General features: G+C 32.6%; 1 pseudogene; it reads right to left on the minus strand.

The window, feature by feature from the left end:
• Positions 1 to 23,257, minus strand: part of LOC109078319 — a 59,033-nt pseudogene that overhangs the window by 12,522 nt on the left and 23,254 nt on the right.

Here is a 23,257-nt window from a genome sequence, read left to right on the forward strand (position 1 = left end):
TGACTGGAAGACCTGCCAAGAGAGCATTGCAATAGTCCAGCCTGGACAGAACAAGAGCTTGAACAAGGAGTTGTGCAGCATGTTCAGAAAGAAAGGGCCTGATCTTCTTGATGTTGAATAAAGCAAATCTGCAGGACCGCACAGTTTTAGCAATGTGGTCTGAGAAAGTTAGCTGATCATCAATCATAACTCCAAGGTTTCTGGCTGTTTTCGAAGGAGTTATGGTTGATGTGCCTAACTTGATGGTGAAATTGTGATGAAACAAAGGGTTTGCTAGAACCACAAGCAGTTCTGTCTTAGCAAGGTTGAGTTGAAGGTGACGGTCCTTCATCCAGCAAGAAATGTCTGTTAGACAAGCTGAGATGCGAGCAGCTACTGATGGATCATCAGGATGGAATGAGAAGTAGAGTTGAATGTCATCAGCATAGCAATGGTATGAAAAGCCATGTTTCTGAATGACAGAACCTAATGATGCCATGTAGACAGAGAAGAGAAGTGGTCCAAGAACTGAGCCCTGATGCACCCCAGTAGTTAGATGATACGACTTGGACACCTCACCTCTCCAAGATACTTACAAAACTTATGAGAATCCTGAGACAAAGCTGACACTTTAATGAAACCAAGAAATTCATGAGCTATAAAAGATATTAGCAATATCACCAGTTTCTCTTTCTATTTCTGTTTGTTGAGCTGTAGCAGCTCTACCTGGGGTTCCCGCTGGAGGCTTGAGATATTTCCCATTGAAATGCTGTATGACAACTTCACATTTCTCTGAGGACTCCATCCTGAAGAACAACACACAAAAACACAAGAAAAACCACAGCAGGGAAACAGCATTGAGTCGTTTCACAGGTTTTAAAAGACTTACAGCAGAGCATTGATTTTATTAGACGGCTTGTGTGATTTTTTATTGTTTTAAATCTTTTTAAACAAGAATTTTCACATGAATTCCAGTGTTTACAATTAAAATTAAAAATGGAAAAAAAGAATAAATAAAATTAATGCATCTGTGTATGTTTTAGCTCTTGAAATGTGAAGGTTTATTAGCATAGTGATAACAATGAGAAAACTAAATAAATAATACTTAAAATAATAATAATAACAACAACAACAACAACAATAATAATAATAATAATAATAGTAATAATAAACAATAAAACAACAATAATAAATTATTATTCAAGACGGTATATGTTTTAGGCTTTACAGTGTGGTTTATTAGCACAAATATAAATAAATTCACATTTAGTATTATATAAATATACAAATTAAAAAACAAACTAGATTATAATATAAACAATAATAATAATAACAATAATAATAATAATAATAAAACAACAAAAATAGTAAAATAAAAATAAAATTAGAAAAATAATACAAATTATAAATTAGCAGAGAAATATACCTTTTAGGAAAAAAATATAATATAATATAATATAATATAATATAATATAATATAATATAATATAATATAATATAATATAATACATTTATACATACAATTGTTATTCAAATTTGCATGTTTTAGATTTTACAACATACTCATTAATATAAATAACTATACATCCACACTGAGTTTTATTATACAGTCTGTATAAAATCCAGAAAATCACCCTGTCTGCACAAAAACACTGTGTCTTGAGGCTTTGAATATTAATTGTTCATAATAATCATAAGCTGCAGCTGTTGAAATTAACAGGCTTTTGTTGACCCTCATTAGCACAGAATAAATCAGCACACACACTTGACTTCTCTGAAGTCTGTTACACACTCAAAGTAACGAGGGTTTTATATTTGAACACACACACACACACCTGGCGAAGCCGACACCTCTGCTCGTGCCGCTGGCGTCCCGTAAGATCCGTGTAGAGATCACGTGACCGAAGGGTTTGAGCAGCGCCTCCAGCTCCTGTTCTTCCACAGAGACGGGCAGATTAGACAGGTAGAGGTTAGTGGGGTCCTGCTCCTGCTGCTACAGACAAACACACACACACACACACAGATCCTTCAGGTTACTTACACACTTCAATCTACAGGGCTCTCGAGTCTCATGCATTCATTGCAGTTCACACACCGCACCTTGTATTTCTCACACTGAGAAGCAAGGGATACTTGAATTATTGGTCGAGGTGCAGGAATATGAAGGGAAGTTCTCTGCCGAGGTCATAGCTGTCTCAGGTTATACAGTTAAAACAATACAACAAATTTCATTTCTATAGCACATTTAAAACAACTGCCATTGACCAAAGTGCTTTCCAGAATCATTAATAGGACTCTATGAAATCAGTTTTATTTTTTTCCCAAATTTTGTTTCATTTTTTTCCCAAATTCCTTTTTTTCTCTCTCTATTTTTCTGGATTCTGTTTTTTTCCATTTTAATTTTTTTGACTCCTTTTTAATGGTTAAATAAAATTGTATTAATCAAAAAGCATGTTTAATAAATTAAAATCTTGAAACTTATGCAATTTCATATCAGTTTATTAAAAGTTTTATTAAAAAATTGCATGCTTAGGGCTCTATGAAACGTTTTATTTTTTCCTCTCCATATGTTTTATTGTTATTAAATTCTGTGTTGTAGCAAGTCTAATTATATGAACGCATAAATCTATTCAAATTTATTCTTAATATAGCCTTATGAATTTTATTTATCTTTTAATTATTGAAAATCAAGCAAACTATTTTTGGCAAACAAAGGGAATACGGGTACATCTAAAAAAATTGAATATCATGGAAAAGTTCTTTTTTTGTAATTTAATTAAAAAAAAGCAAACTTTCTTATATTCTAGATTCATTGCACACAAACTGAAATATTTCAAGAGTTTTTTGTTTTAATTCTGATGGTTATGACTTACAGCTTACAGAATTCAGTATCTCAAAAAATTAGAATATTTTCTCAAAGATCAATCAAAAAAAGATTTACAAAACAGAAATGTTCAAGATCTCCAAAGTAGGTTTAATTATGCACTCAATACTTGGTTGGGGCTCCTTTTGCATGAATTACTGCTTCAATGCAGTGTGGCATGAAGGTGATCAGTCTGTGGCACTGCTGAGGTGTTACTGAAGTTCAGGTTTTTTTGATAGCGGCCTTCAGCCCCTCTGTATTGTTTGTCAGATGTCACTTATCTTCCTCTTCACAATACCCCATAGATTCTCTGTGAGCTTCAGGTCAGGTGAGTTGGCTGGCCAATCAAGCACAGTAATATCATGGTCAGCAAACCACTTGGAAGTGGTTTTGGCACTGTGGGCAGGTGCTAAAGTCCTCCAGCAAAATGAAATCAGCATCTCCATAAAGCTTGTCAGCAGATGGAGGCATAAAGTGCTCCAAAATCTTCTGGTAGATGGGTGCATTGCCTTTGGACTTGATAAAACACAATGGAACAACACCAGCAGACATCACGGCACCCCGAATCATCACTGACTTCAGAAACTTCACACTGGACTTTGGATTCTGTGCCTCTCCAGTCTTCCTCCAGACCTTGATTTCCAAATGAAATGCTAAATTTACTTTCATCTGAAAAGAGTACTGTGGACCACTGAGCAACAGTCAAGTTCTTTTTCTCCTTACCCCAGGTGAGATGCTTCTGATGTGTTTTTCTGGTTCAGGAGTGGCTTGGTTCTAGGAATGTGACAGCTGTAGCCCATTTCCTGAAGACGTCTGAGCGTGGTGACTCTTGATACGCTGACTCTGGCTTCAGTCCACTCCTCGTGAAGCTCTCCCAAGTTCTTGAATCGGCTTTTCCTGACAATCTTCCTAAGGCTGAGGTCATCCCTGTTGCTTGTGCAATTTGCTTTATTTCGATACAGCACTCTGTGAACAGCCAGCCCTTTCAGCAATGACCTTTTCTGACTTACCCTCAAAATGGAATATTCTAATTTTTTGAGACAATAAATTTTTTAAATTTTCCTAAGCTGTAAGTCATAACCATCAGAATTAAAACAACAACAAAAAACTCTTTAAATATTTTAGTTTGTGTGCAATGAATCTAGAATATAAGAAAGTTGGCTTTTTTGAATTAAATTACAAAAAATAAAGACCTTTTCTATGATATTCAACTTTTTTGAGATGTACTGTACCTGTACTATTAAAATTAAAACATGGAAGAAATGTTGTGTGATTAATCTCTAAAAAACTAAAGTTTGTTTCATTTTAGTATCAGTAGTAGTAATAAGCTATGTGCATTTTACTGAAAAAAATAGTAGTATGTTTTCAAATTAAACTTTTATTTTGACGGGTTGCCGTGAATACCTTTACATTTCTGTGTGTATGATATGATGCTAGTTTTACTCAAATAAAATGGTAGAGTGCCTTGTAAGTGACTCTCAGAGCAGTTCTGGAGATGTTGTTCATGTATTTATGTCCTCGTTTAGTGAGACAGACACTGAAGTTAGAGCCCTGCATTTTTTTTTACACCCCTAGGGCCAGGCTTAAATTAAGTAGTAATTTAAAGCTTTCAATATATATATTTATCATGTCTGTGAGGCACGCATTCACTGAGTTTTGGTTTATTTTTGTGAAGCACTCCTGTTCAAGACCGAGACGGCAGAAATCGCATCATGTTTGTTTTCTTTATTTTAAAGCTTTCCCGCTGCAAGCACATTCATTACTAAGAAACACGCACACATGGAGCTGGAAGGGCAAGATCCAGTGAATGCTATAGGTAAGAAGTCAACCCCATTTTTTTTTTTTTTTTTTAGCATTTTGATTTTACGAATCCTAGACGAAATCGCTTGCCTGTGAAAAGATAGTGAGAGCTGATGTTGAGGAATATAGTCAAAAACTCTCGAACTGCTTTCCAACCAGAAGCTTTAACATAGCTTTGGCTACTGAAATGCAAAAATCATACTGTTTATGTGTATGTGTATGTGTGTGTGTGTGTGTGAGAGAGAGAGAGAGAGAGTGTGAGTGAGAGAGAGTGTGTGTGTGTGTGTGTGTGTGTGTGAGAGAGAGAGAGAGTGTGTGTGATTCTGTTGTGTAAATAAACGTAAACACACACTCGGTCTCCACACATATGGGCTTTCAGACGCTCAGATGATTGTTTGTGAGTCTCTTGTTGAATATGATTTAATGTAATAATGATTCTGAGCATGAGAGCAGAGACTGAAATCTTCTCTAATCAGAGGTTAATGTGAGTTTAAAAGCTCAATCTCATCTCTCCTCGCTTCATTTCCTCTCGTTCTCTAAGTGTTCTTCTCATGAAGAGACGTTCCTGTAAACAGCACCTTTAGAAACCTCTGCATCGAACACTGTCTCAGATTAGTCTCTCAGTTACCCAGAAGCCCTTGCTGCTGTAATTAAATTATTCGGAGTCAGACGGCAGCAGTTAGAGGAATGCAGATGAAGCATAAGACACATTTATACTCTACACTATACTTTTACTGTCTAGCAGAGTCTGTACTACTGAGACTCACTAAAATAACTGTCTCAGCTTTACAATCTATACAAAATACAGTATAGTTATGGTTTAGCAGCTCACACTACTTTCTGATTGTTGCTAGTGTGTTACGGTGATGCATAATTCACACAGAGCATCATGGGAATAAATACAAATCTCCATTCCTAAGAAAAACAGCACAGCTTCAGGCCTAATGAACGCCGGATCATCCTGCCATTCCAGGTGATCGAGGAAATTTACATGTGATTAGCATCTCATTATCATATGATTAGTGAACCGACTGAATCACACCTGAGAAATAATGCAGAAAAAGACTATATGAAATCAGAACAGACTCTATTGATATTTCTCATGCATGTTCCTGGTCTGTGAATGATTTATCAAAATTTCAGTTATCCTTGAAGAAATTTTGACAATATATTACTATAGTACAGAAAAATGTAATACCAATCTAACTACTACTAAACTAATAAAATCATTATTTAAACTTGACTTTTTAAGGAATAAAGTTTGATTTTTAGTTTCTTCCATGTTCTAATAACAGTAAATTTGTACAGAAATGTTCATTGGATTAAAAGATTCAATCAATCGATAAGGTTTTATGCTTTCATTTGAATACACAACAATTTCTGAAAAAAAAAAGAAAAAAAAATCATGTTATTGTAAATATTATATAAGTAAAGGTTTTTTTTATGACTCTGATTGATCAGTCATGCTTTCTGATTAATAAAGTTTCCTTTAACCCAGAAAAATTAAAACAAAACAATTTGGTAAAAAGAATATATAATAATAATAATAATAATAATAATAATAATAAAATGGAATTTGAGAAAATAAATGTATTCCAAAGGGCCCTAAAAATTTTATTTTTATTAAACATGTAAATAAATTGTTGTTAAACTGAGTTCATGTTTTTAATAAACTATTAAAATTAAAACAAAAGAAGTGCAAAAAATGTATATGGAGAAGAAAAAACAGAACTTGGAAAAATATGAAATGGAATATGTGATAAAGCAAAATTTATTTCATAAGGCCCTAAAATCACATTTTTATGCAACTTTTAAAATTGTGTAAGTTTTATGTAGTAAAAACATTTTTACTACTAAAGCAAAGACTAGAAAAACTAAAATGGAAAAAAAAAATTTAAATGAAAAAAAAAAAAAACAACGGAATTTGGAAAAAATGTAATTTTGACATTAGTATGAATGAAATAAGACTGATTTCATAGGTCTAAAAATGTTTTTGTTTTAATGTGTTAATATGACAAATATTTCTGTCAGATAATATATGTTCCATGCATAGCTCCATTGTAAATAAAAGTTATTTTATCAAGGATTTGTTATTTTATCAAGTTTTATGATGATTGATATGTACATACTAATAGCAGTGCAAATGAGATTGTTGTAAATTTGACTCAGTAATAGATATTAAATAAGAATTTTTGTTTTAATGTGTTAATATGACAAATGTTTCTGTCAGATAATATAGTTTCCATGCATACCTCCACTGTAAATAAAAGTTCCTTTTATAAAGGATTTGGCATGCGGCCCTTCACTTGGTTTGCAAAACTTGATGTGGCCCTCTGGTCCAAAAAGTTTGCCCACCTCTGCTCTAGACTTATCAGTGTGCATTTTTCTAAAGAAAAGAAAATCTTTCATCAAAGTTAATAACTTTCTCCAATTCCCAGCAAGTTTTCTTTTCCCTGATGTCATCTGGCTCAGGAACAGATGGTAAGTTCTGAAGGGCAAACAGAGGGAGTGGTGGGTACCAGAGGAGACAGATGCATTATGGGACGGTTCCCCTGCCTCGCTGGTCTAATTACAGCTCAAGCACAGTTTGAGGCCAAAAACGAGACAGAAACACGCTCTGACTCTCAGAATCATCAGACTGTGTTTACATACGGCAGATTCAGAGCGTTGTTTACATGAGTGCCACATCCATCACAAACTAAAGCTCTGCATGTGAAGAGACCAGAGCTCAGCTCCTCTGATTCGTTAAGAGACTCACGTCAGCTGTGTCAGGAATCTCTGAGAACAACTAATTAACACCCGACTCACCTGTCAAACACTAACGAGAGGCAGAGAGAGAGGAAGTGCAGTGTTTATTACGCTCACAGGAGGCACTTCACATGAACACTGAACATGAAGCTTTTCATTGTGGGAGCTTGTAGAAAAAAAATACTAATGTTCAACAACCAAAAAATATAACCATAAAAAATGTGCTACATGAAATAAGCATAAACTGAAATAAAATTAAAACATTTAATTTAAAAAAAATGTAAAATTAAATTTTCTTAAAAAAAAACAACAACAAAAAAAACACTAACACTAGCTTCTCTGATCTTTTTGTATTCTATCTATCTGTTTCGTTTTCATTTATTATACAATTAACAAAAGCAAAAAAGGCCTCTAACACTAGCTTGCTCTATTCTTTTTCTATTTTAACCATTTTCTTTTTATTTATTAAATAATAAAAAAAAAAACCTTGCTACGTGTACTGCGTTAAGCTAACTGAGACTTGTTATAGCACTTGTGTATCATTGCTCTTTTGTTGATTTTGATTGCTTCTGTTATCCTCATTTGTAAGTTGCTTTGGATAAAAGCGTCTGCTAAATGACTAAATGTAAATGCCAAGGCAACATTTTTCATTTTCATTTAGTTTAACTTAATCCAAGGCCGTAACCATGTCTAGAACATTGCGGGGACCAACTTATATCAGTTGAATACACACACACACACACACACACACACACACACACACACACACACACACACACACACACACACACACACACACACACAGGCATTCAAAAGTTTGGAATCAGTATGTTTTTTAATGTTTTTTTTTTTTTTTTTTTTTTTTTTAAATATGTTTCTTTCATCAAGGCTGCATTTATTTGATCAAAAATACAGAAAAAAACTTAATTTTGTGAAATATTATTGCAATTTAAAATGACAGTTTTATATTTTAATATACTTTAAAATATAATTTATTCCTGGGAAACAAAGCTGAATTTTCAGCATTATTACTCCAGTCTTCCTTCAGAATTCAATCTAATATGCTGATTTATAATCAATGTTGGAAACATCTTTGCTGCTTCATATTGTTTGGGACCTGTGATACTTGTTCAGGATTCATTGGTAAATAAAAAGTTAAAAGGAACAGTGTTTATTCAAAATATAAATTTTGTGTTACAGTATACACTACTATTCAAAAGTTTGGGGTCAGTAAATTGTTTCCTTCTTCTTCTTCTTCTTTTAAGAAATTAATCATTTTATCCAGCAAGGATGTGTTAAATGGATTAAAAGTGATAGTAAACATTTGTCTTTAGTAAAGATTACTATTTTTAATAAATGCTATTCTTTTTATCCTTTTATTAATATAATAAAAAAATAAGCAGTTTCAGTTTCAACACTGTAAATAAATCATCATATTAGAATGATTTCTGAAGATCATGTGTCACTGAAGACTGGAGCAATGATGCTGAAAATGCAGCGCTGTGTCACAGAAAAAAATGACATTTTAAACTATATTAAAATAGGGAATCAATATTTAATATTACACAGTATTAAGGTTTTTTTTTTCTGTATTTTTGCTAAACAAGTAGCTTTTATCCAGAGACTGCATTCACATTATAATTTATAATATCAGTAGATGCAAACCCATGAACCGGATGCTGCTGTATGTTTTCAAACACATCACATGTCTGTGTGTGAATGTGCAGATAAAAAGTGCAGACTGACATTCAACATTTTCTAAAGCTCAAGCGTCTCTTTTGATGACGGTTTAAAAGTTTGTATCATTTTCATGGAAAGGTACAGGTAAAATCTTTTTGAAAAAAAAAAAAAAATCTTCACAAAATGTAATATTTTACTCAACAAGGATGCGTTAAAATGATCAAAAGTGACAGTAAAGACATTTATAATGTTAGCTATTTCAAATAAATGCTGACTTTTATTTGTCAGAGAATCCTGAAAAATAAAATGCATCACAGTTTCCATAAAAATATTGTGCAGCACGACTGTTTTCAACATTGATAATAATCAGAAATATTTTTTTCAAATCATCATATTAGAATGATTTCTGAAGATCATGTGACACTGAAGACTGGAGTAATGATGCTGAAAATACAGCTTTGATCAAATTATTGGGAAGTCGTGGCCTAGTGGTTAGAGAGTTTGTATCCTAACACTAAGGTTGTGGGTTCGAGACTCGGGCCCGCAATACCACGACTGAGGTGCTCTTGAGCAAGACACCGAACCCTCAACTGCTCCCCGGGCGCCGCAGCATAAATGGCTGCCCACTGCTCCAGGTGTGTGTTCACAGTGTGTGTGTGTTCACTGCTGTGTGTGTGCACTTTGGATGGGTTAAATACAGAGCACAAATTCTGAGTATGGGTCACTATACTTGGCTGTATGTCACTTCACTTATATTTTAACACATTCACATTGAAAACAACTATTTCAAATGGTAACATTTAATTATTTTTACTTTAACCACTTAAACTTTAAGTATTCAGAACTTGATTGGGTCATATGCAGTTTAAACCGCTGTGAGGATGATGGAGGGATGAAGATGTCTTACCTTGGCCATTTGCGCCTGCACACCAGTGGCCTTCAGAGATGAAATGGCCTTCTGCGCTGCTGCTGGACAGTCAAAGTCCACAAAACCATAACCTACAGACACGGCACAACATTAATGTGACGGCACATCACCAGCGTTATCAGGCCTAGTCCACTTACTTAACCAAGAAAGAAAAAAAAACTTTGTAAAGTGACCAACCGTAGTTCATTGGGTGAATCTGATTTAAAGAAAAAAAAAAATGCATTCACCAAAGTCACAAAACATTCTTAACTGCTATCGAATAATGCAATATAATTTCAAAAAAAAAAAAATCATAAATAACAAAATTATATAACATCCAACTTGTTTTAAATCCACAAAGGTAAGATATATTTTTTGGGATGTTTCATACATTAAGCATTAAAACGTAACACTAACTACAAAATATACATATGAGTGCAATGTGCACTAATCTGAAGTGACGCCAGTTATCATTACTATAAACATTGATCGGTTATGATTATGCATGACAGGTTTTTGCTGTATTCAACATTTTTAAACATTTTAGAAAGGCTCTTAACTCATTTAAAATGCACAGCACATTAAAAAAGCACGACGTCAAAAGCTAAACCAGGTCACAACTAAAACTTTTTAGATTTTATTAGGATTATTACTGCAGTCTGCAGGAAACTCAGAAGCACAGACTTCGAAGTGATTTTCATTGATCTGATCAGCAAATCTTCAGAAACAGAAGAAAAAAAATGTCCTGAAGAAAAAAAATTTGAGAACTTATGATTTTTTTTTTTTCAAGAAATGTATAGAGCTTAATTCTTACAAACTTCTTGAAATTTATATTTAGAGATTTCTTAATTTCTGTAAGGCAAGACACCCATAGGTAAACATAAATAACTAACAGATTTCACCATACTTCTCCCCACTGATCGATTACATTAAGAATTGCAAACATTTTTTTGAATTAACTAATTGCATACATAGAGGTAATTTTTTTTTACTGAGGGGATTTTGGATTTCTTTTTATCACTCCATAAATTTAGAAAATACTGTCAACAACCAGAGAAAAATACATTTTCACCATGTTTTTAGGAATAAAATGTTTAAAATCAAGCAAATGATATACAGACAAACCCTACAGTAAAAACCTTCAGAATACAGATAAGACGAATAAAACCACGTTTTGGTGTAAGTGTGTGCTGCTGGATGGAGAAAAATACTTGTGAAGATATATATTGTATTTGAAATCTATAGACGCAAATAGATAAAGCGCAATAGTAAAATCATTGTGAATGATATATGAATAAATCTCTCACTTAAACAGAATAAAACAGTAAATTTTGATGTATATGTGCTGCTGACGTGGAGAAACAAACTCATTTTAAATCTAAATCCTATAAATAAATACCCAAACAGATAAATGGCAAAATAACACCATGCAGGCAAATGACATATGAACAAACCCTTCTCCAAAAACCTTCAGAATATAGACAAGAATAAAGCTGTAAGTTTTGGTGTAAGCGTGTGCTGCTGAATGGAGAAAGAAAAGAAAAAAATCCAATAAATATAAATAAACAAATCCAAAAACCACACTTAAATGTATATTTTGGATGTTTTCTTTCATCTAGTCTGAAACAGAATGTCATGAAAGGCCAAATAGACTAAAACCTAAAAAAAAAAACACTGAAAGCACTCTTAAAATTAAAGGTTCCAGTGATGCCACAGAAGAACCTTTTTTGGTTCAAAGAACCTTTTAGTGAAGAGTTCCAAAAAGAACCTTTTCTGCATTTGAAAGGTTCCATGGAAGCTCAGGGTTCTTCATAGAAGCATTTATGCCAATAAAGAACCTTTATTTTTAAGAGTGTAGTGTATGAAAAATAATGGTTTTGCGTGTTGTGTCTATAAGATGATACTGGAGAATCCGGCTCCTGACCCATGAGATTCAAGATTCAAGATTCAAGATTTTTATTTGTCACATACACAATTATATAGAGCATATATAACCAGCAGTGAAATGTGAGTCAGGTACGCTCCATGGACATTGCAATTGATTAAAGAATACAACACAGATGAAAATATACATAAATATAGCTATGAAAGAATGAAATAAAAGTAAACAATAAAAATATAAGAATAAAATAAAAATATATAAAGAGATGTATACTGTAGTGGAAAAATAATGTGCATGAAAGTAAAGTACACTTTAGTCTTAAATATAAGATACACAGGAAGGTACAGAGAGGCCAAATGTGCAAACAGGTTGACACTTTCATATGTCAATGTGAGGTAGTGAATGATGAATATCTTACTGATAAGTGAATATTAAGTGGAGACATGAAGAATGTTAAGAGGCTGGTTTTGAGTTTAGGAGCCTGATGGCCTGGGGGAAGAAACTCCTCCTAAGTCTCCTCAGTTTTTGACATCAGGGCTACGGAAGCGCTTACCAGATGGCAGCAAAAGTGAAAGAATGGTTTACTGGGGGTGAATGGAGTCCTTGATTATTTTAACAGGCTCTGCTTTTGCAGCGTTTGAGGTAGATGTCCTGCAGAGAGGGGAGAGCAGACCCTGAGATGCGCTCAGCTAAAGCGCACAACTCTCTGCAGGGCTTTGCAGTCATGACTGGAGCTGTTCCCATACCACACTGATATGAGCGGATCATGTCTTAATGCAGTCAATCTTTCAGGAAGACCAAGACCCATCAGAATCCATTCCACTGCACTTTTCAAAGATATGAAAAGAAAATTAGATAAACTAAATGTGTTTTTCATTATCACACCACCAGCTTTGGAGAAACACCTGAAGGCCCTCAGGAATAATCTTGCATTTAACCATTCGTCTCCATGGCAACAACCCTTCGACTTCACTTTCCTCCTAAGCGTTCCTCATTTTTCCTGACCTCATCCGTCAGCACGAGAGCCGAGAGGAAACCCGCAAACCTGATTAATGAGTTATGAGATATTTATGAGCGATCGCGCTTTCCCACAATCCCTTGCTCGCCTTTTATTTTCTGTCACACCTTCATTCTCAGGGCTGTATCAGCAGATAAGGGTCACACCGGTGTTAATTAAAATTTCAGGCAGATTAAATGAATGCACACACACAGTCTTTGGATTAAAGCCCGTCAGCGGCGGCCCGTTATCCAGGAGAGATGAAGGTTTAATTAGAGAGAAAATAGGTTAGATGACCCTCTTCACTGATCAAATCCTCACATACTTCCTCACGGACACACTAGGAAAAAAATATCATACAAGCGGAAAGTTTTTTAAGAGTGAAACATTTGAGAAAAGGATTGTAGAAGGGCTAGTTAATGAAACAAGAATGTGAAACTCGGGTTAGTTGGAATTATGATGCATATTATTGGCATGCACACTAGTTCTAAAGTATGCAGTATGTAAAAAGTGCACAATATGCTAATTTTCTATATGTCGGAAAAAAATTGCCAAAATGTGCAAAAAAAAGTTAGGACACTGTATACTGTATTTATCAATGCAATGCACTACAAGCTTATATTCAATTTTTTTTTTTTTTCACACAAAACAGAATAAAACTTCTAAAGTGTATTTATTTGCTCCACAATAAATAAAAGTGACTTGCTTAATTAAAAAGTTCATGTGTCGACATCTACAGTTTGCAATTTAAATGTTTATCATAGTATACTGCATGCTATTTCACATTATAATGAAGTTGAAAATCAAACATACTAGAGTTTAGTAGATTATGCTGTTCAAGAAAATACCATTTTAGTCTTTTATACTTAAATTCCATGTTTAATGCAGTGTGCTGCTTGCAGTTTCTTTATAATTATTTGTGAAATTGACTAGCAATTTGAGTGAAGATAGTTTCCAAAACACTTATAATGAAGGTTTCACAAACTCTAAAGATGAAAAGCAAAAAAGGAAAAATAAAAAAATACATTTAAGATGATATATCCAGGAGTAATGAACCAGTACATTTACATTGAGTTTGTTCTAAATTGAGTTGTTTGTCATTTTTCTTTCATTTTTAGTTTTAGTTATTTTATTCTATTATATTTAAACTAAATGAAAATGAGAAATGTTGCCCAGACAAGTAGTTGAAATAAAAAATTTAATAAGTTTCATTTAAGTTCAGTAACTTAAGTTTAATTTTTATATATATACACACAGTACAGGTCAAAAGTTTGGAAACATTACTATTTTTAATGTTTTTGAAAGAAGTCTCTTCTGCTCATCAAGCCTGCATTTATTTGATCAAAAATACAGAAAAAAATGTAATATTGTGATATATTTATTACAATTTAAAATAATAGTTTTCTATTTGAATATACTTTAAAAAATAATTTGTTCCTGTGATGCCAAAGCTGAATTTTTCAGCATCATTACTCCAGCCTTCAGTGTCACATGTAACATCCAGTCTATCACATGATCATTTAGAAATCATTCTAATATTCTGATTTATTATGAGTGCTGGAAACAGTTCTGCTGTCTAATAATATTTGATGAATAAAGGTTAAAAAGAACTGCATTTATTCAAAAAAAAAAAAAAAAATTCTAATAATATATATTCTAATAATATATTTTTCTTACTATCACTTTTTATCAATTTAACACATCCTTGCTGAATAAAAGTATTGATTTTATTAAAAAAAAAAGAAAAAAAAAATACTGACCCCAAATCACTGACCAGTAGTGTATATAGTTATTACAAAATATTTATATTTTAAAAATATAGCCTCTTTTTTTTTTTTTTTTTTTTTTAATACTTTTTTATTCATCAAAGTATCCTAAAAAAAGTATCACATGTTCTGAAAAAAATATAAGCAGCAGAACTGTTTCCAACTTTGATAATGAATCATCATATATTAGAATGATTTCTAAAGGGATCATGTGATAATGATCCTAAAAATTCAGCTTTGCATCACAGAAATAAATGATAATTTAAAGTATAATAAATTTAAAAACAATTATTTTAAATTGTAAATAATATATCACAATATTACTGTTTTTTCTGTATTTTTGATCAAATAAATGCAGGCTTGATGAGCAGAAGAAACTTCTTTTCAAAAACATTAAAAATAGTAATGTTTCCAAACTTTTGACCTGTACTGTATATGTATATGTATATATATATATATAATATATATATATATATATATATATAAAATGTTCTTGTATATATATATAGATATAGCTATATATATATATATATATATATATATATATATATATATATATATATATATTTACAACTTTTTAAAGGATTTAATTAACTATAATAACCCTGATACACAGGACATATTCAAACAAGAGCACAACATCATAAAATTCCTGCTGCGAGATGCTGAAGAAACCGATAAAACATCCCTTCAATAACAAAACTGACAGATGATCAATCATAAACATCTACACATAAGTGACAATGATGAACATCTCTCACAGCAGACAGTAAACGCACCGCTGAAGATGATGATGAATGTGTTTTACAGACTTCAGCTCTTCAGTCACCGTCTCTGAACCTCAAACACTAAATATATTCAAACCAAAACCACCAGAAAACATCTAGATGAAGCTCATTCCTAGTTCAACTGCCACATGAGTGGTTTATCATTATATAATAAAACCATAAAAACATCATTACATAATAAAATAATAAAAACATTTTTACCATTACACCCATATTAGACACAGTCCAGGATGGCCTTAGTAGACACAATGTTCCCAAAACTGTGAGGACAGAAATCATAAACATAACCAGACATTTAAAAAAAAAAAAAAAAAAAAAAAAAAAAAAAAAAAGACAAAAAACGGTGAGTATTTTATACAGTTTACACATGTGCATATACAGTTTATACTTGAGATTAAAAAGTTAAAAGTTAAAATTTAAAAGTAAAGTAAATTAAGTAAAATTAAGCAAAAGTTAAAAGTAACAAACTAACAAACAACAACAAAAAGTTGCCTAGGCAACTAACTGAAATATGCTGAAGCACTAAAATAAATCAAAACTGAAACAAAAGGTTTATAAATAAATAAATAAATAAATAAATAAATAAATAAATAAATAAATAAATAAATAAATAAAATACAATAAAATAAAACAATAATATAAACAATACTAAAATAGTATTAGTATTAGTAATAATAATAATAATAATAATAATAATAATAATAATAATAATAATAAAGACAAAAGCACAAAATAACTAAAATAAAAAATCACAATGTTCTGTCATAACACAAAAAACATACCCATCAACATCATTCTATAGGAAAAATATTTCCAAATGTTTGTTTTTTTTTGTGTGTGTGAACATGCCTCTAAGCTCCAAACACAGCCTGTCCTCAAGGGGGGTGTGTGTGCCATCAGCACATCTCATTACAGACATACTGTTTGTGTCCGCTGGGACACCGTGTGTGTGTGTGTGTGTGTGTGTGTGTTGGTCTGTGGGGACAGTGAGGCAGGCGTTTCTGAGTATCATCACTCTTGGTCTCATTAAAAGTGGAAGAGTAAACTTTACCTACACAAACATAACATACAGAACTTCCTGTTTCTATGATCTAAAAATAGCGAAGCATGACATCAGAGCCTCTGAAGCTGCTGACCATAATAAAACTGCACAGCAGACTGCAGCGTGTGTGTTAGTGAAGCGCTCAGAATTACTGAACACATCCCGCGATTCAATTAAAATCATGCTTGATGACACGCTGGAAACGGCATTGTGGGATACAGCACACAGTGTGCTCTGGCTGATTATTACAGGAGCCTGTGTCTGCCACAGAGTTTTTCACTCAGTTGTGAGACAAAATTTTGAATCTAGAGCTATAAAATAAAAAAGTGTGAGAAAAATTCAGAATTGCAAGAATAATTTCAGAATTATGAGAAAAGTCAGAATTGTGAGATGTTAACTCAATTATAAAAAAAGTCAGAATTGCAAGAAAAAATCAGAATTGCGAGATGTAAACTCAATTATAAAGAAAGTCAGAATTGCAAGACGTATATTCAGAATTGCAAGAAAATTCAGAATTGTGAAATGTAAACTCAGAATTGCGATCATTTGAGAATTGTGAGATGTTTTTCAGAATTGCAAGAAAACTCTGAATTGCAAGAAAAAAGTTTTTTTTTATTCCACTGCGGAGAAAAACAATTCTAACATGGAAACTCATAATAAAAAAAAAGAATTGCAATAAATATTCTGAATTGTGAGATGCAAACTCATAACTGAGAAAAATTTTTTTTTAATTGAATTGAGATAAAAATTAAGAATGGCAAGATGTAAACCCATTTTTGCAAGAAAAAAATGTCATAATTGCAAGCTGTAAACTAGGAATTGTGAGAAAGTCATATTTCCGAGTTTATCTCTCACAATTCTGTTAAAAAGAATAAAAAGAGATAAAAAGTTGCAATTATCTTTATTCCATGACTGAAACAGGCTTCCATAGTATACTGCACATTTCGGCAGTGCAGGGGGCTTTCAGTTGACCTTCAGAGTGTGAAAGTGTGTGTGCACGTGTGTGTGTGTGTGTGTGTGTGTACACACTCACGGCTGGCAGAGTCTGATGAGGTCCTGGTCTGTGGTTCCAGGAGGAAGTCCTCGTATGTACAGGTTGGTTTTGCTAAACTGCTCCACTGCACTCTGACCACAGCTGCTGCTTCCTGGACTGGGCGGAGCCATCGGATGAGGGGGCGGGGCATATGGCTGTTAGACAGAGAGGGGCGTGGTTATCCTGAAGGTTCTGAACAATGTAAACTTTATGCGACTTAAAGCAGCGCTGCGCAGACTGATCAGTGCATGACATTAAAATAAAAGAAAACAACATATTTAAAGGGATGCTCCATCCTAAAATGAAAATGTTGTCATTAATCACTTACCCCCATGTCGTTCCAAACCCGTAAAAGCTTTGTTCCGCCTTCGGAACACAATTTAAGATATTTTTGGATGAAAACCGGGAGACTGTCCATATAGACTGCCAAATAAATAACAGTGTCAAGGTCCAGAAAAGTATGAAAAGCATCGTCAGAATACTCCATCTGCCATCAGTGATTCAACCGTAACATTATGAAGCGATGAGAATACTTTTTGTACATGAAGAAAACATTATTCAACAATTCCTCTCCTCTGTGTCTCTCCAAATCAGCATAGCACCATTTTGGCAAATCTGAGCAGTACGCAGATGGCTCAATTTCATCTGATTTGGAGAGACACAGAGGAGAGGAATTGTTGAATAAAGTCCTTATTTTTGTTATTTATTTGGCAGTCTATGGGACAGTAAATATCTTAAATTGTGTTCAAATATCTTAAATTGTGTTTTCATCAGAAATATCTTAAATTGTGTTCTGAAGATGAATACAGTATATTACAGGTTTAGAGCGACACGGGGGTAAGTGATTAATGACTAAATTTTAATTTCGGGATGGAGTATCCCTTTAATACCAATTTATAGTAATTTAACTTTACATTTATTCATTTAGCAGAATTTTACAACTACAGTATATGTCCAAAGACGTTCATCTTACTTTGTGCAACAGAGGGTTATTATTGATAACTAAAAAGCTGAAAAAAAAAAAAAAAAAAAAGCACTCGATAAAGTAAATCTGGGGAAGAAAAAAAAAACCCCTGAAATATTTAGAACTATTGACTTGGTAAATAACAGAAATACATTAATGCACTAAAATTAAGTGAAAAGCGATCTAAAATTAAGAAATAAGTGTAAATAAATAAACTTACACTGAACTAAAAATTTAATAAAAATAAATCATTCAATTTATATATATATATATATATATATATATATATATATACGTATATATATATATATATATATAATATATATATATATATATATATATAAACAACCTAATAAAATGCCAACATCTAAAAACATTACACACACAGTAAACATATACAGTACACATACTTATGTATACACACACACATACATGTGTGTGTGTGTGTGAAGACAATATTGTGTATATGAATACTGTATATATGGAACATTTCTCATTTCCATTTAGTTTAAACTACAGTTTACTAGTAGTTACTATTATGTACTAAAATAAACTAAAAATACAATAAAAGAATAGAAACTATAGAAATATTTTTAAAGAAACAATAATAAAAATGTCAAAAAACAAAATTACTAAAACTTTAAACAAACATTAAACAATAGACAAATTCTCAATGATATTAAAATAACTGATATATAATACTACACTAGCAGTGGTGCAGCAGGCTTGTGGGAAACAGTGTGACAATAATTCATATGTTAAACTATGAAGCGTGTTTCTGGATCAGACATCTTTATTGCTGCAGTATGAGTTACTGAAAGAAGTCTTCTCTACTCTATTCCTGTCTCTGTCCCTCTCCCACGATCCTTTGCTCTCTCTTGGCCGCCGTCTGTCTGCAGGAATGTGAACGTCCCACCCTTGTGATCAGCTTTGTTTTAAAGGTCAGGAGTTTACACAGTGAGGCAGAAAGGATCAAACCGCACACTTTACTCTCCACATGCTGCTGAGGGATGAAGACAGATGATACATGTCCTACATGTCATACTCTCATACGCCCACGTCTTCTCAGTATATCATCCTTAACTCACAGACCAGGAGAGGACAGGTCACGATCTGACCATCAGAACATGAACATCTGCTGCTGTGAAGACGCTTCTGCTGGTGTGTTTGTGTTCCCAGAGACTGAAATAAAGCCATATTTATCCTTAACTGACAGACCTTCACAGCTCACAAACCAGAGCCTCACAGTTCAATTCAGTTTTGATTCAAAGAGTCACAATGTGATTCCTAAACGATTCTCGATGCAACTCAGCGTTAGTGGCACTGCAAATGAACTTCAGGTGAACTTGTATACAAAAATAAGTTGGATGCATTAAAATGCATCTGCTCTGATCCACTGACAGAAACAAAATCAGCAAATGACCTCGTATACTGTACAAACTGATTACCGTCATACATATACAAGTTCTTCACAGCAACCCGTCAAAATAAAAGTTCAGTCTAACTTGAAGAAATTGTGACAGATATACTACTCAATGCAATAATAGCACCAAGTCAAGTCATCTTTATTTATATTGCGCTTTTAACAATACAGATTGTGTCAAAGCAGCTTTAAAGTATTCAATAAGACAAAATACTGTGTAATAACGCAAACCAATAAACACTCAATTTTCAGTTAAAGTCAGTTCATTATTGATTCAGTCATGTAACCGTCAGTTCAGTTCAAATAGTATCTGTGCATTCAAGTTGATGATATCGCTGGAAATGAAATACTAATAATAACAACAATATTATTATTTAAACAAGGAATAATCACACGTTTCTTCTGTTTTAACCATAAACTCCTGAAGTGCAGAACTATTTATTGGTTTAATTTTTATTGTTCTATGCCCATCATTTATATGCGACTGATTGTTAAAATTTAATTAAACCATAAAAATGGAATGAAAACTAAAAACACAGTTGTAATAAAACATAATTTGAGAGAAAAAAAAAAAAATTAATAATAAATTTAAAATTTTAATAAATTGCTGTTAAATTTTTCAAGTTTCATGATTTATAAGTTTGATGATTTCCATTAATTAGACATGCTTTTTGATTAATAAAATTTAATGTAACTATTATTAAGTGTCAATAAAAATGAAAACAGAAAAAAAAATGAAATTTAGAAAAATTTAAGCAAAAAAGAAAAAAAAAAGAAATGGAATTTAAAAAAAAAAAAAAATAATGGATTTTGGGAAAACAATGCATTTCACAGGGCCCTACAATCCTGAGAAAAAAAGTCCAAATAAATAAATTCCAAATATAAAAATTTTATAACTTTAATCTTTTTTTAATTTATTTAAATGAAAAAAAAAAGAAAAAAAGAAAGAAAGAAAGAAAGAAAGAAAAAAAAACCTGAATTGAGAGTTTATATCTCACATCCTCAAATGTCCCCAACAAGAGATTTCATCAGATTTACTTCACTGTCTACAGACTACAGCTAAACACACAGTGAACGCATATGAGAGGAAGAAGACTCATTCAGCATTATCAGTTATGATCGACTCTGAATATGGTGAGGTCTGTGACTGAATCTATATGTTGACATTCGAGCTCTGAGCTCACCACACACACACACACACACACACACACGCACGCACACACACACACACACGCACGCACGCACGCAGAGACAGGAGATTGGATTGGTTTCTCTGCATCTTCACTGCGGAGGTCTGGGTCACTCCTCAATCTGTGCAGGTCAAGGCAACAGCAGCACACACACACACACACACACACACACACACACACACACACACACACACACACACACACACACACACACACACACACACACACTCTACATCATTAACTGCCATGGACTACAAAAAATGATGGCTCATTTTAGACAGAAACACAACAATCTTCCAACCAATCAATCAATCTGAAATGTTTTTGTCTGGTGAAATGTTTTCTGAGGTCATATATTATGATGATTAGATTATCATCAACAGAAATGTAATTTTCAAAAGATTTGAAACATTATATGTTGAGTTAAAATACAACGTGACTGAAATCGAACAATTAAATTGTAATTTAATAATTAAACAAGCTAAACTCATAAACTACTGCTCAAAAATTTGGGGTCGATGAGATTTTTTGAATGAAGTCAAACTGCTCACCAAGCCTGCATTTATTCAATCAAAACATACAGTAAAATCAGCAATATTGTGAAATATTATTATAATTTTAAAATGGCTGTTTTCTATGTGAATCTGTGTTAAAATGAAATATATTCCTGTGATCAAAGCTGTATTTTCAGCATCATTACTCATGATCACATGTCACATGATCTTCAGAAATCATTCTAATATGCTGATTTGCTGCTCAAGAAACATTTATGATTATTATCAATGTTGAAAACAGTTGTGCTGCACAATATTTCTGTGGAAACTGTGAAGCATTTTATTTTTCAGGATTCACAGATGAACAGAAAGTTCAAAAGAACAGCCATTGTTTCAAATAGAAATCTTTTGCTACATTATAAATGCCTTTAGTGTATTTTTTGATCGATTTAATGCATAATTGAGGAATAAAAGTATTAATTCACTGACCCCACTCTTTTGAATAGCAGTATATATATACAGTATATGTCCCAATCACCTGAAGCCTCATACAAATGTCTTTTTATATTTCAATAAAGACGTTTTGTTTCTCACATTCTCTGCTTTCACCTCAGACCTGTTTTTCATGCTTATGGCGATGTTTCCACACTTCAAAAAAAAAAAAAAAAAAAGTTAACACTGCCAGGTGTTTTTTTTCTAATACAGCTGCTAAAAGAATATCTAAATTTGATGAGTTTTTCTCTCGTCTGATGACTGTAATCAATCTCTATATATTTTGGCAATTCATGGCAATGCCATTGTGGATTTTTTTTGCGCTATTGGAGCAAATGAGAATGCAAAGATCATATTTGAGGATCCTGGAAATGTGGAAAGGGCTCATGATGCGTTTTCATGATGACGAGTCCCTGATTAAATCTGTTCAGATGTGACGTCACTCTCTCTCATGAATGGTGAATGTGCACATCTGCTAGTGCTCCTGCTGTTATCAAGGTAATCAGAGCCACAGCTGTGTGTGTGTGTGTGTGTTTTATATGTTTGATCCACAGCTCACAGACTAACCTGATATAAAACAAAACAAATCAAACACAACAACCTACTACAACAACACAAACAAACATACAACAAACACAAAAAAAACCAAACATAAATAAATAAACACAGCCAAACATGAGCTCAGGGACACACCGGCCGACCTGAACACACACACAAAAAAAAACACACAGCACAGCAAAGGATTCTTCACTTAATCATCCTTTAGTTTCCCATCTTCTACTCAACTAATCTCACCAACTAAACAAACAAAAATCTAAAAAAGAAATCGAAATTAAAGCTAAAATAAATTACAAATATTAAATGAAAAAATTAACCCAAATGACAATATTTCTAATATCCGTTTACTACTTTTTCTTATAATATTTACATTTTATATAAATAATAATATAAATAAATTTTATTCAGTTTAATTTGAAGCACTAAAATTGCTGACTGAAAAGTTCAATCAAAATTAAACAAATTATTTAAAATATTTGTTAACTGAAATAAAGCTAAAATAAAATAACTATTGGATGGCAACATTTCTAATATCAATTTAGTTTACAGGAAATTTTTATCTAATATTTATTTCTTATATAAATATAAATTAACATAATATTTTTAGCATCAAATAAGTTTGAGCTGAAGTACTAAAATTACTAACTGAAA

This window comes from Cyprinus carpio, chromosome B19 (genome assembly GCF_018340385.1).
Source record: "Cyprinus carpio isolate SPL01 chromosome B19, ASM1834038v1, whole genome shotgun sequence".
In the NCBI taxonomy this organism is placed as follows: Eukaryota; Metazoa; Chordata; class Actinopteri; order Cypriniformes; family Cyprinidae; genus Cyprinus; species Cyprinus carpio.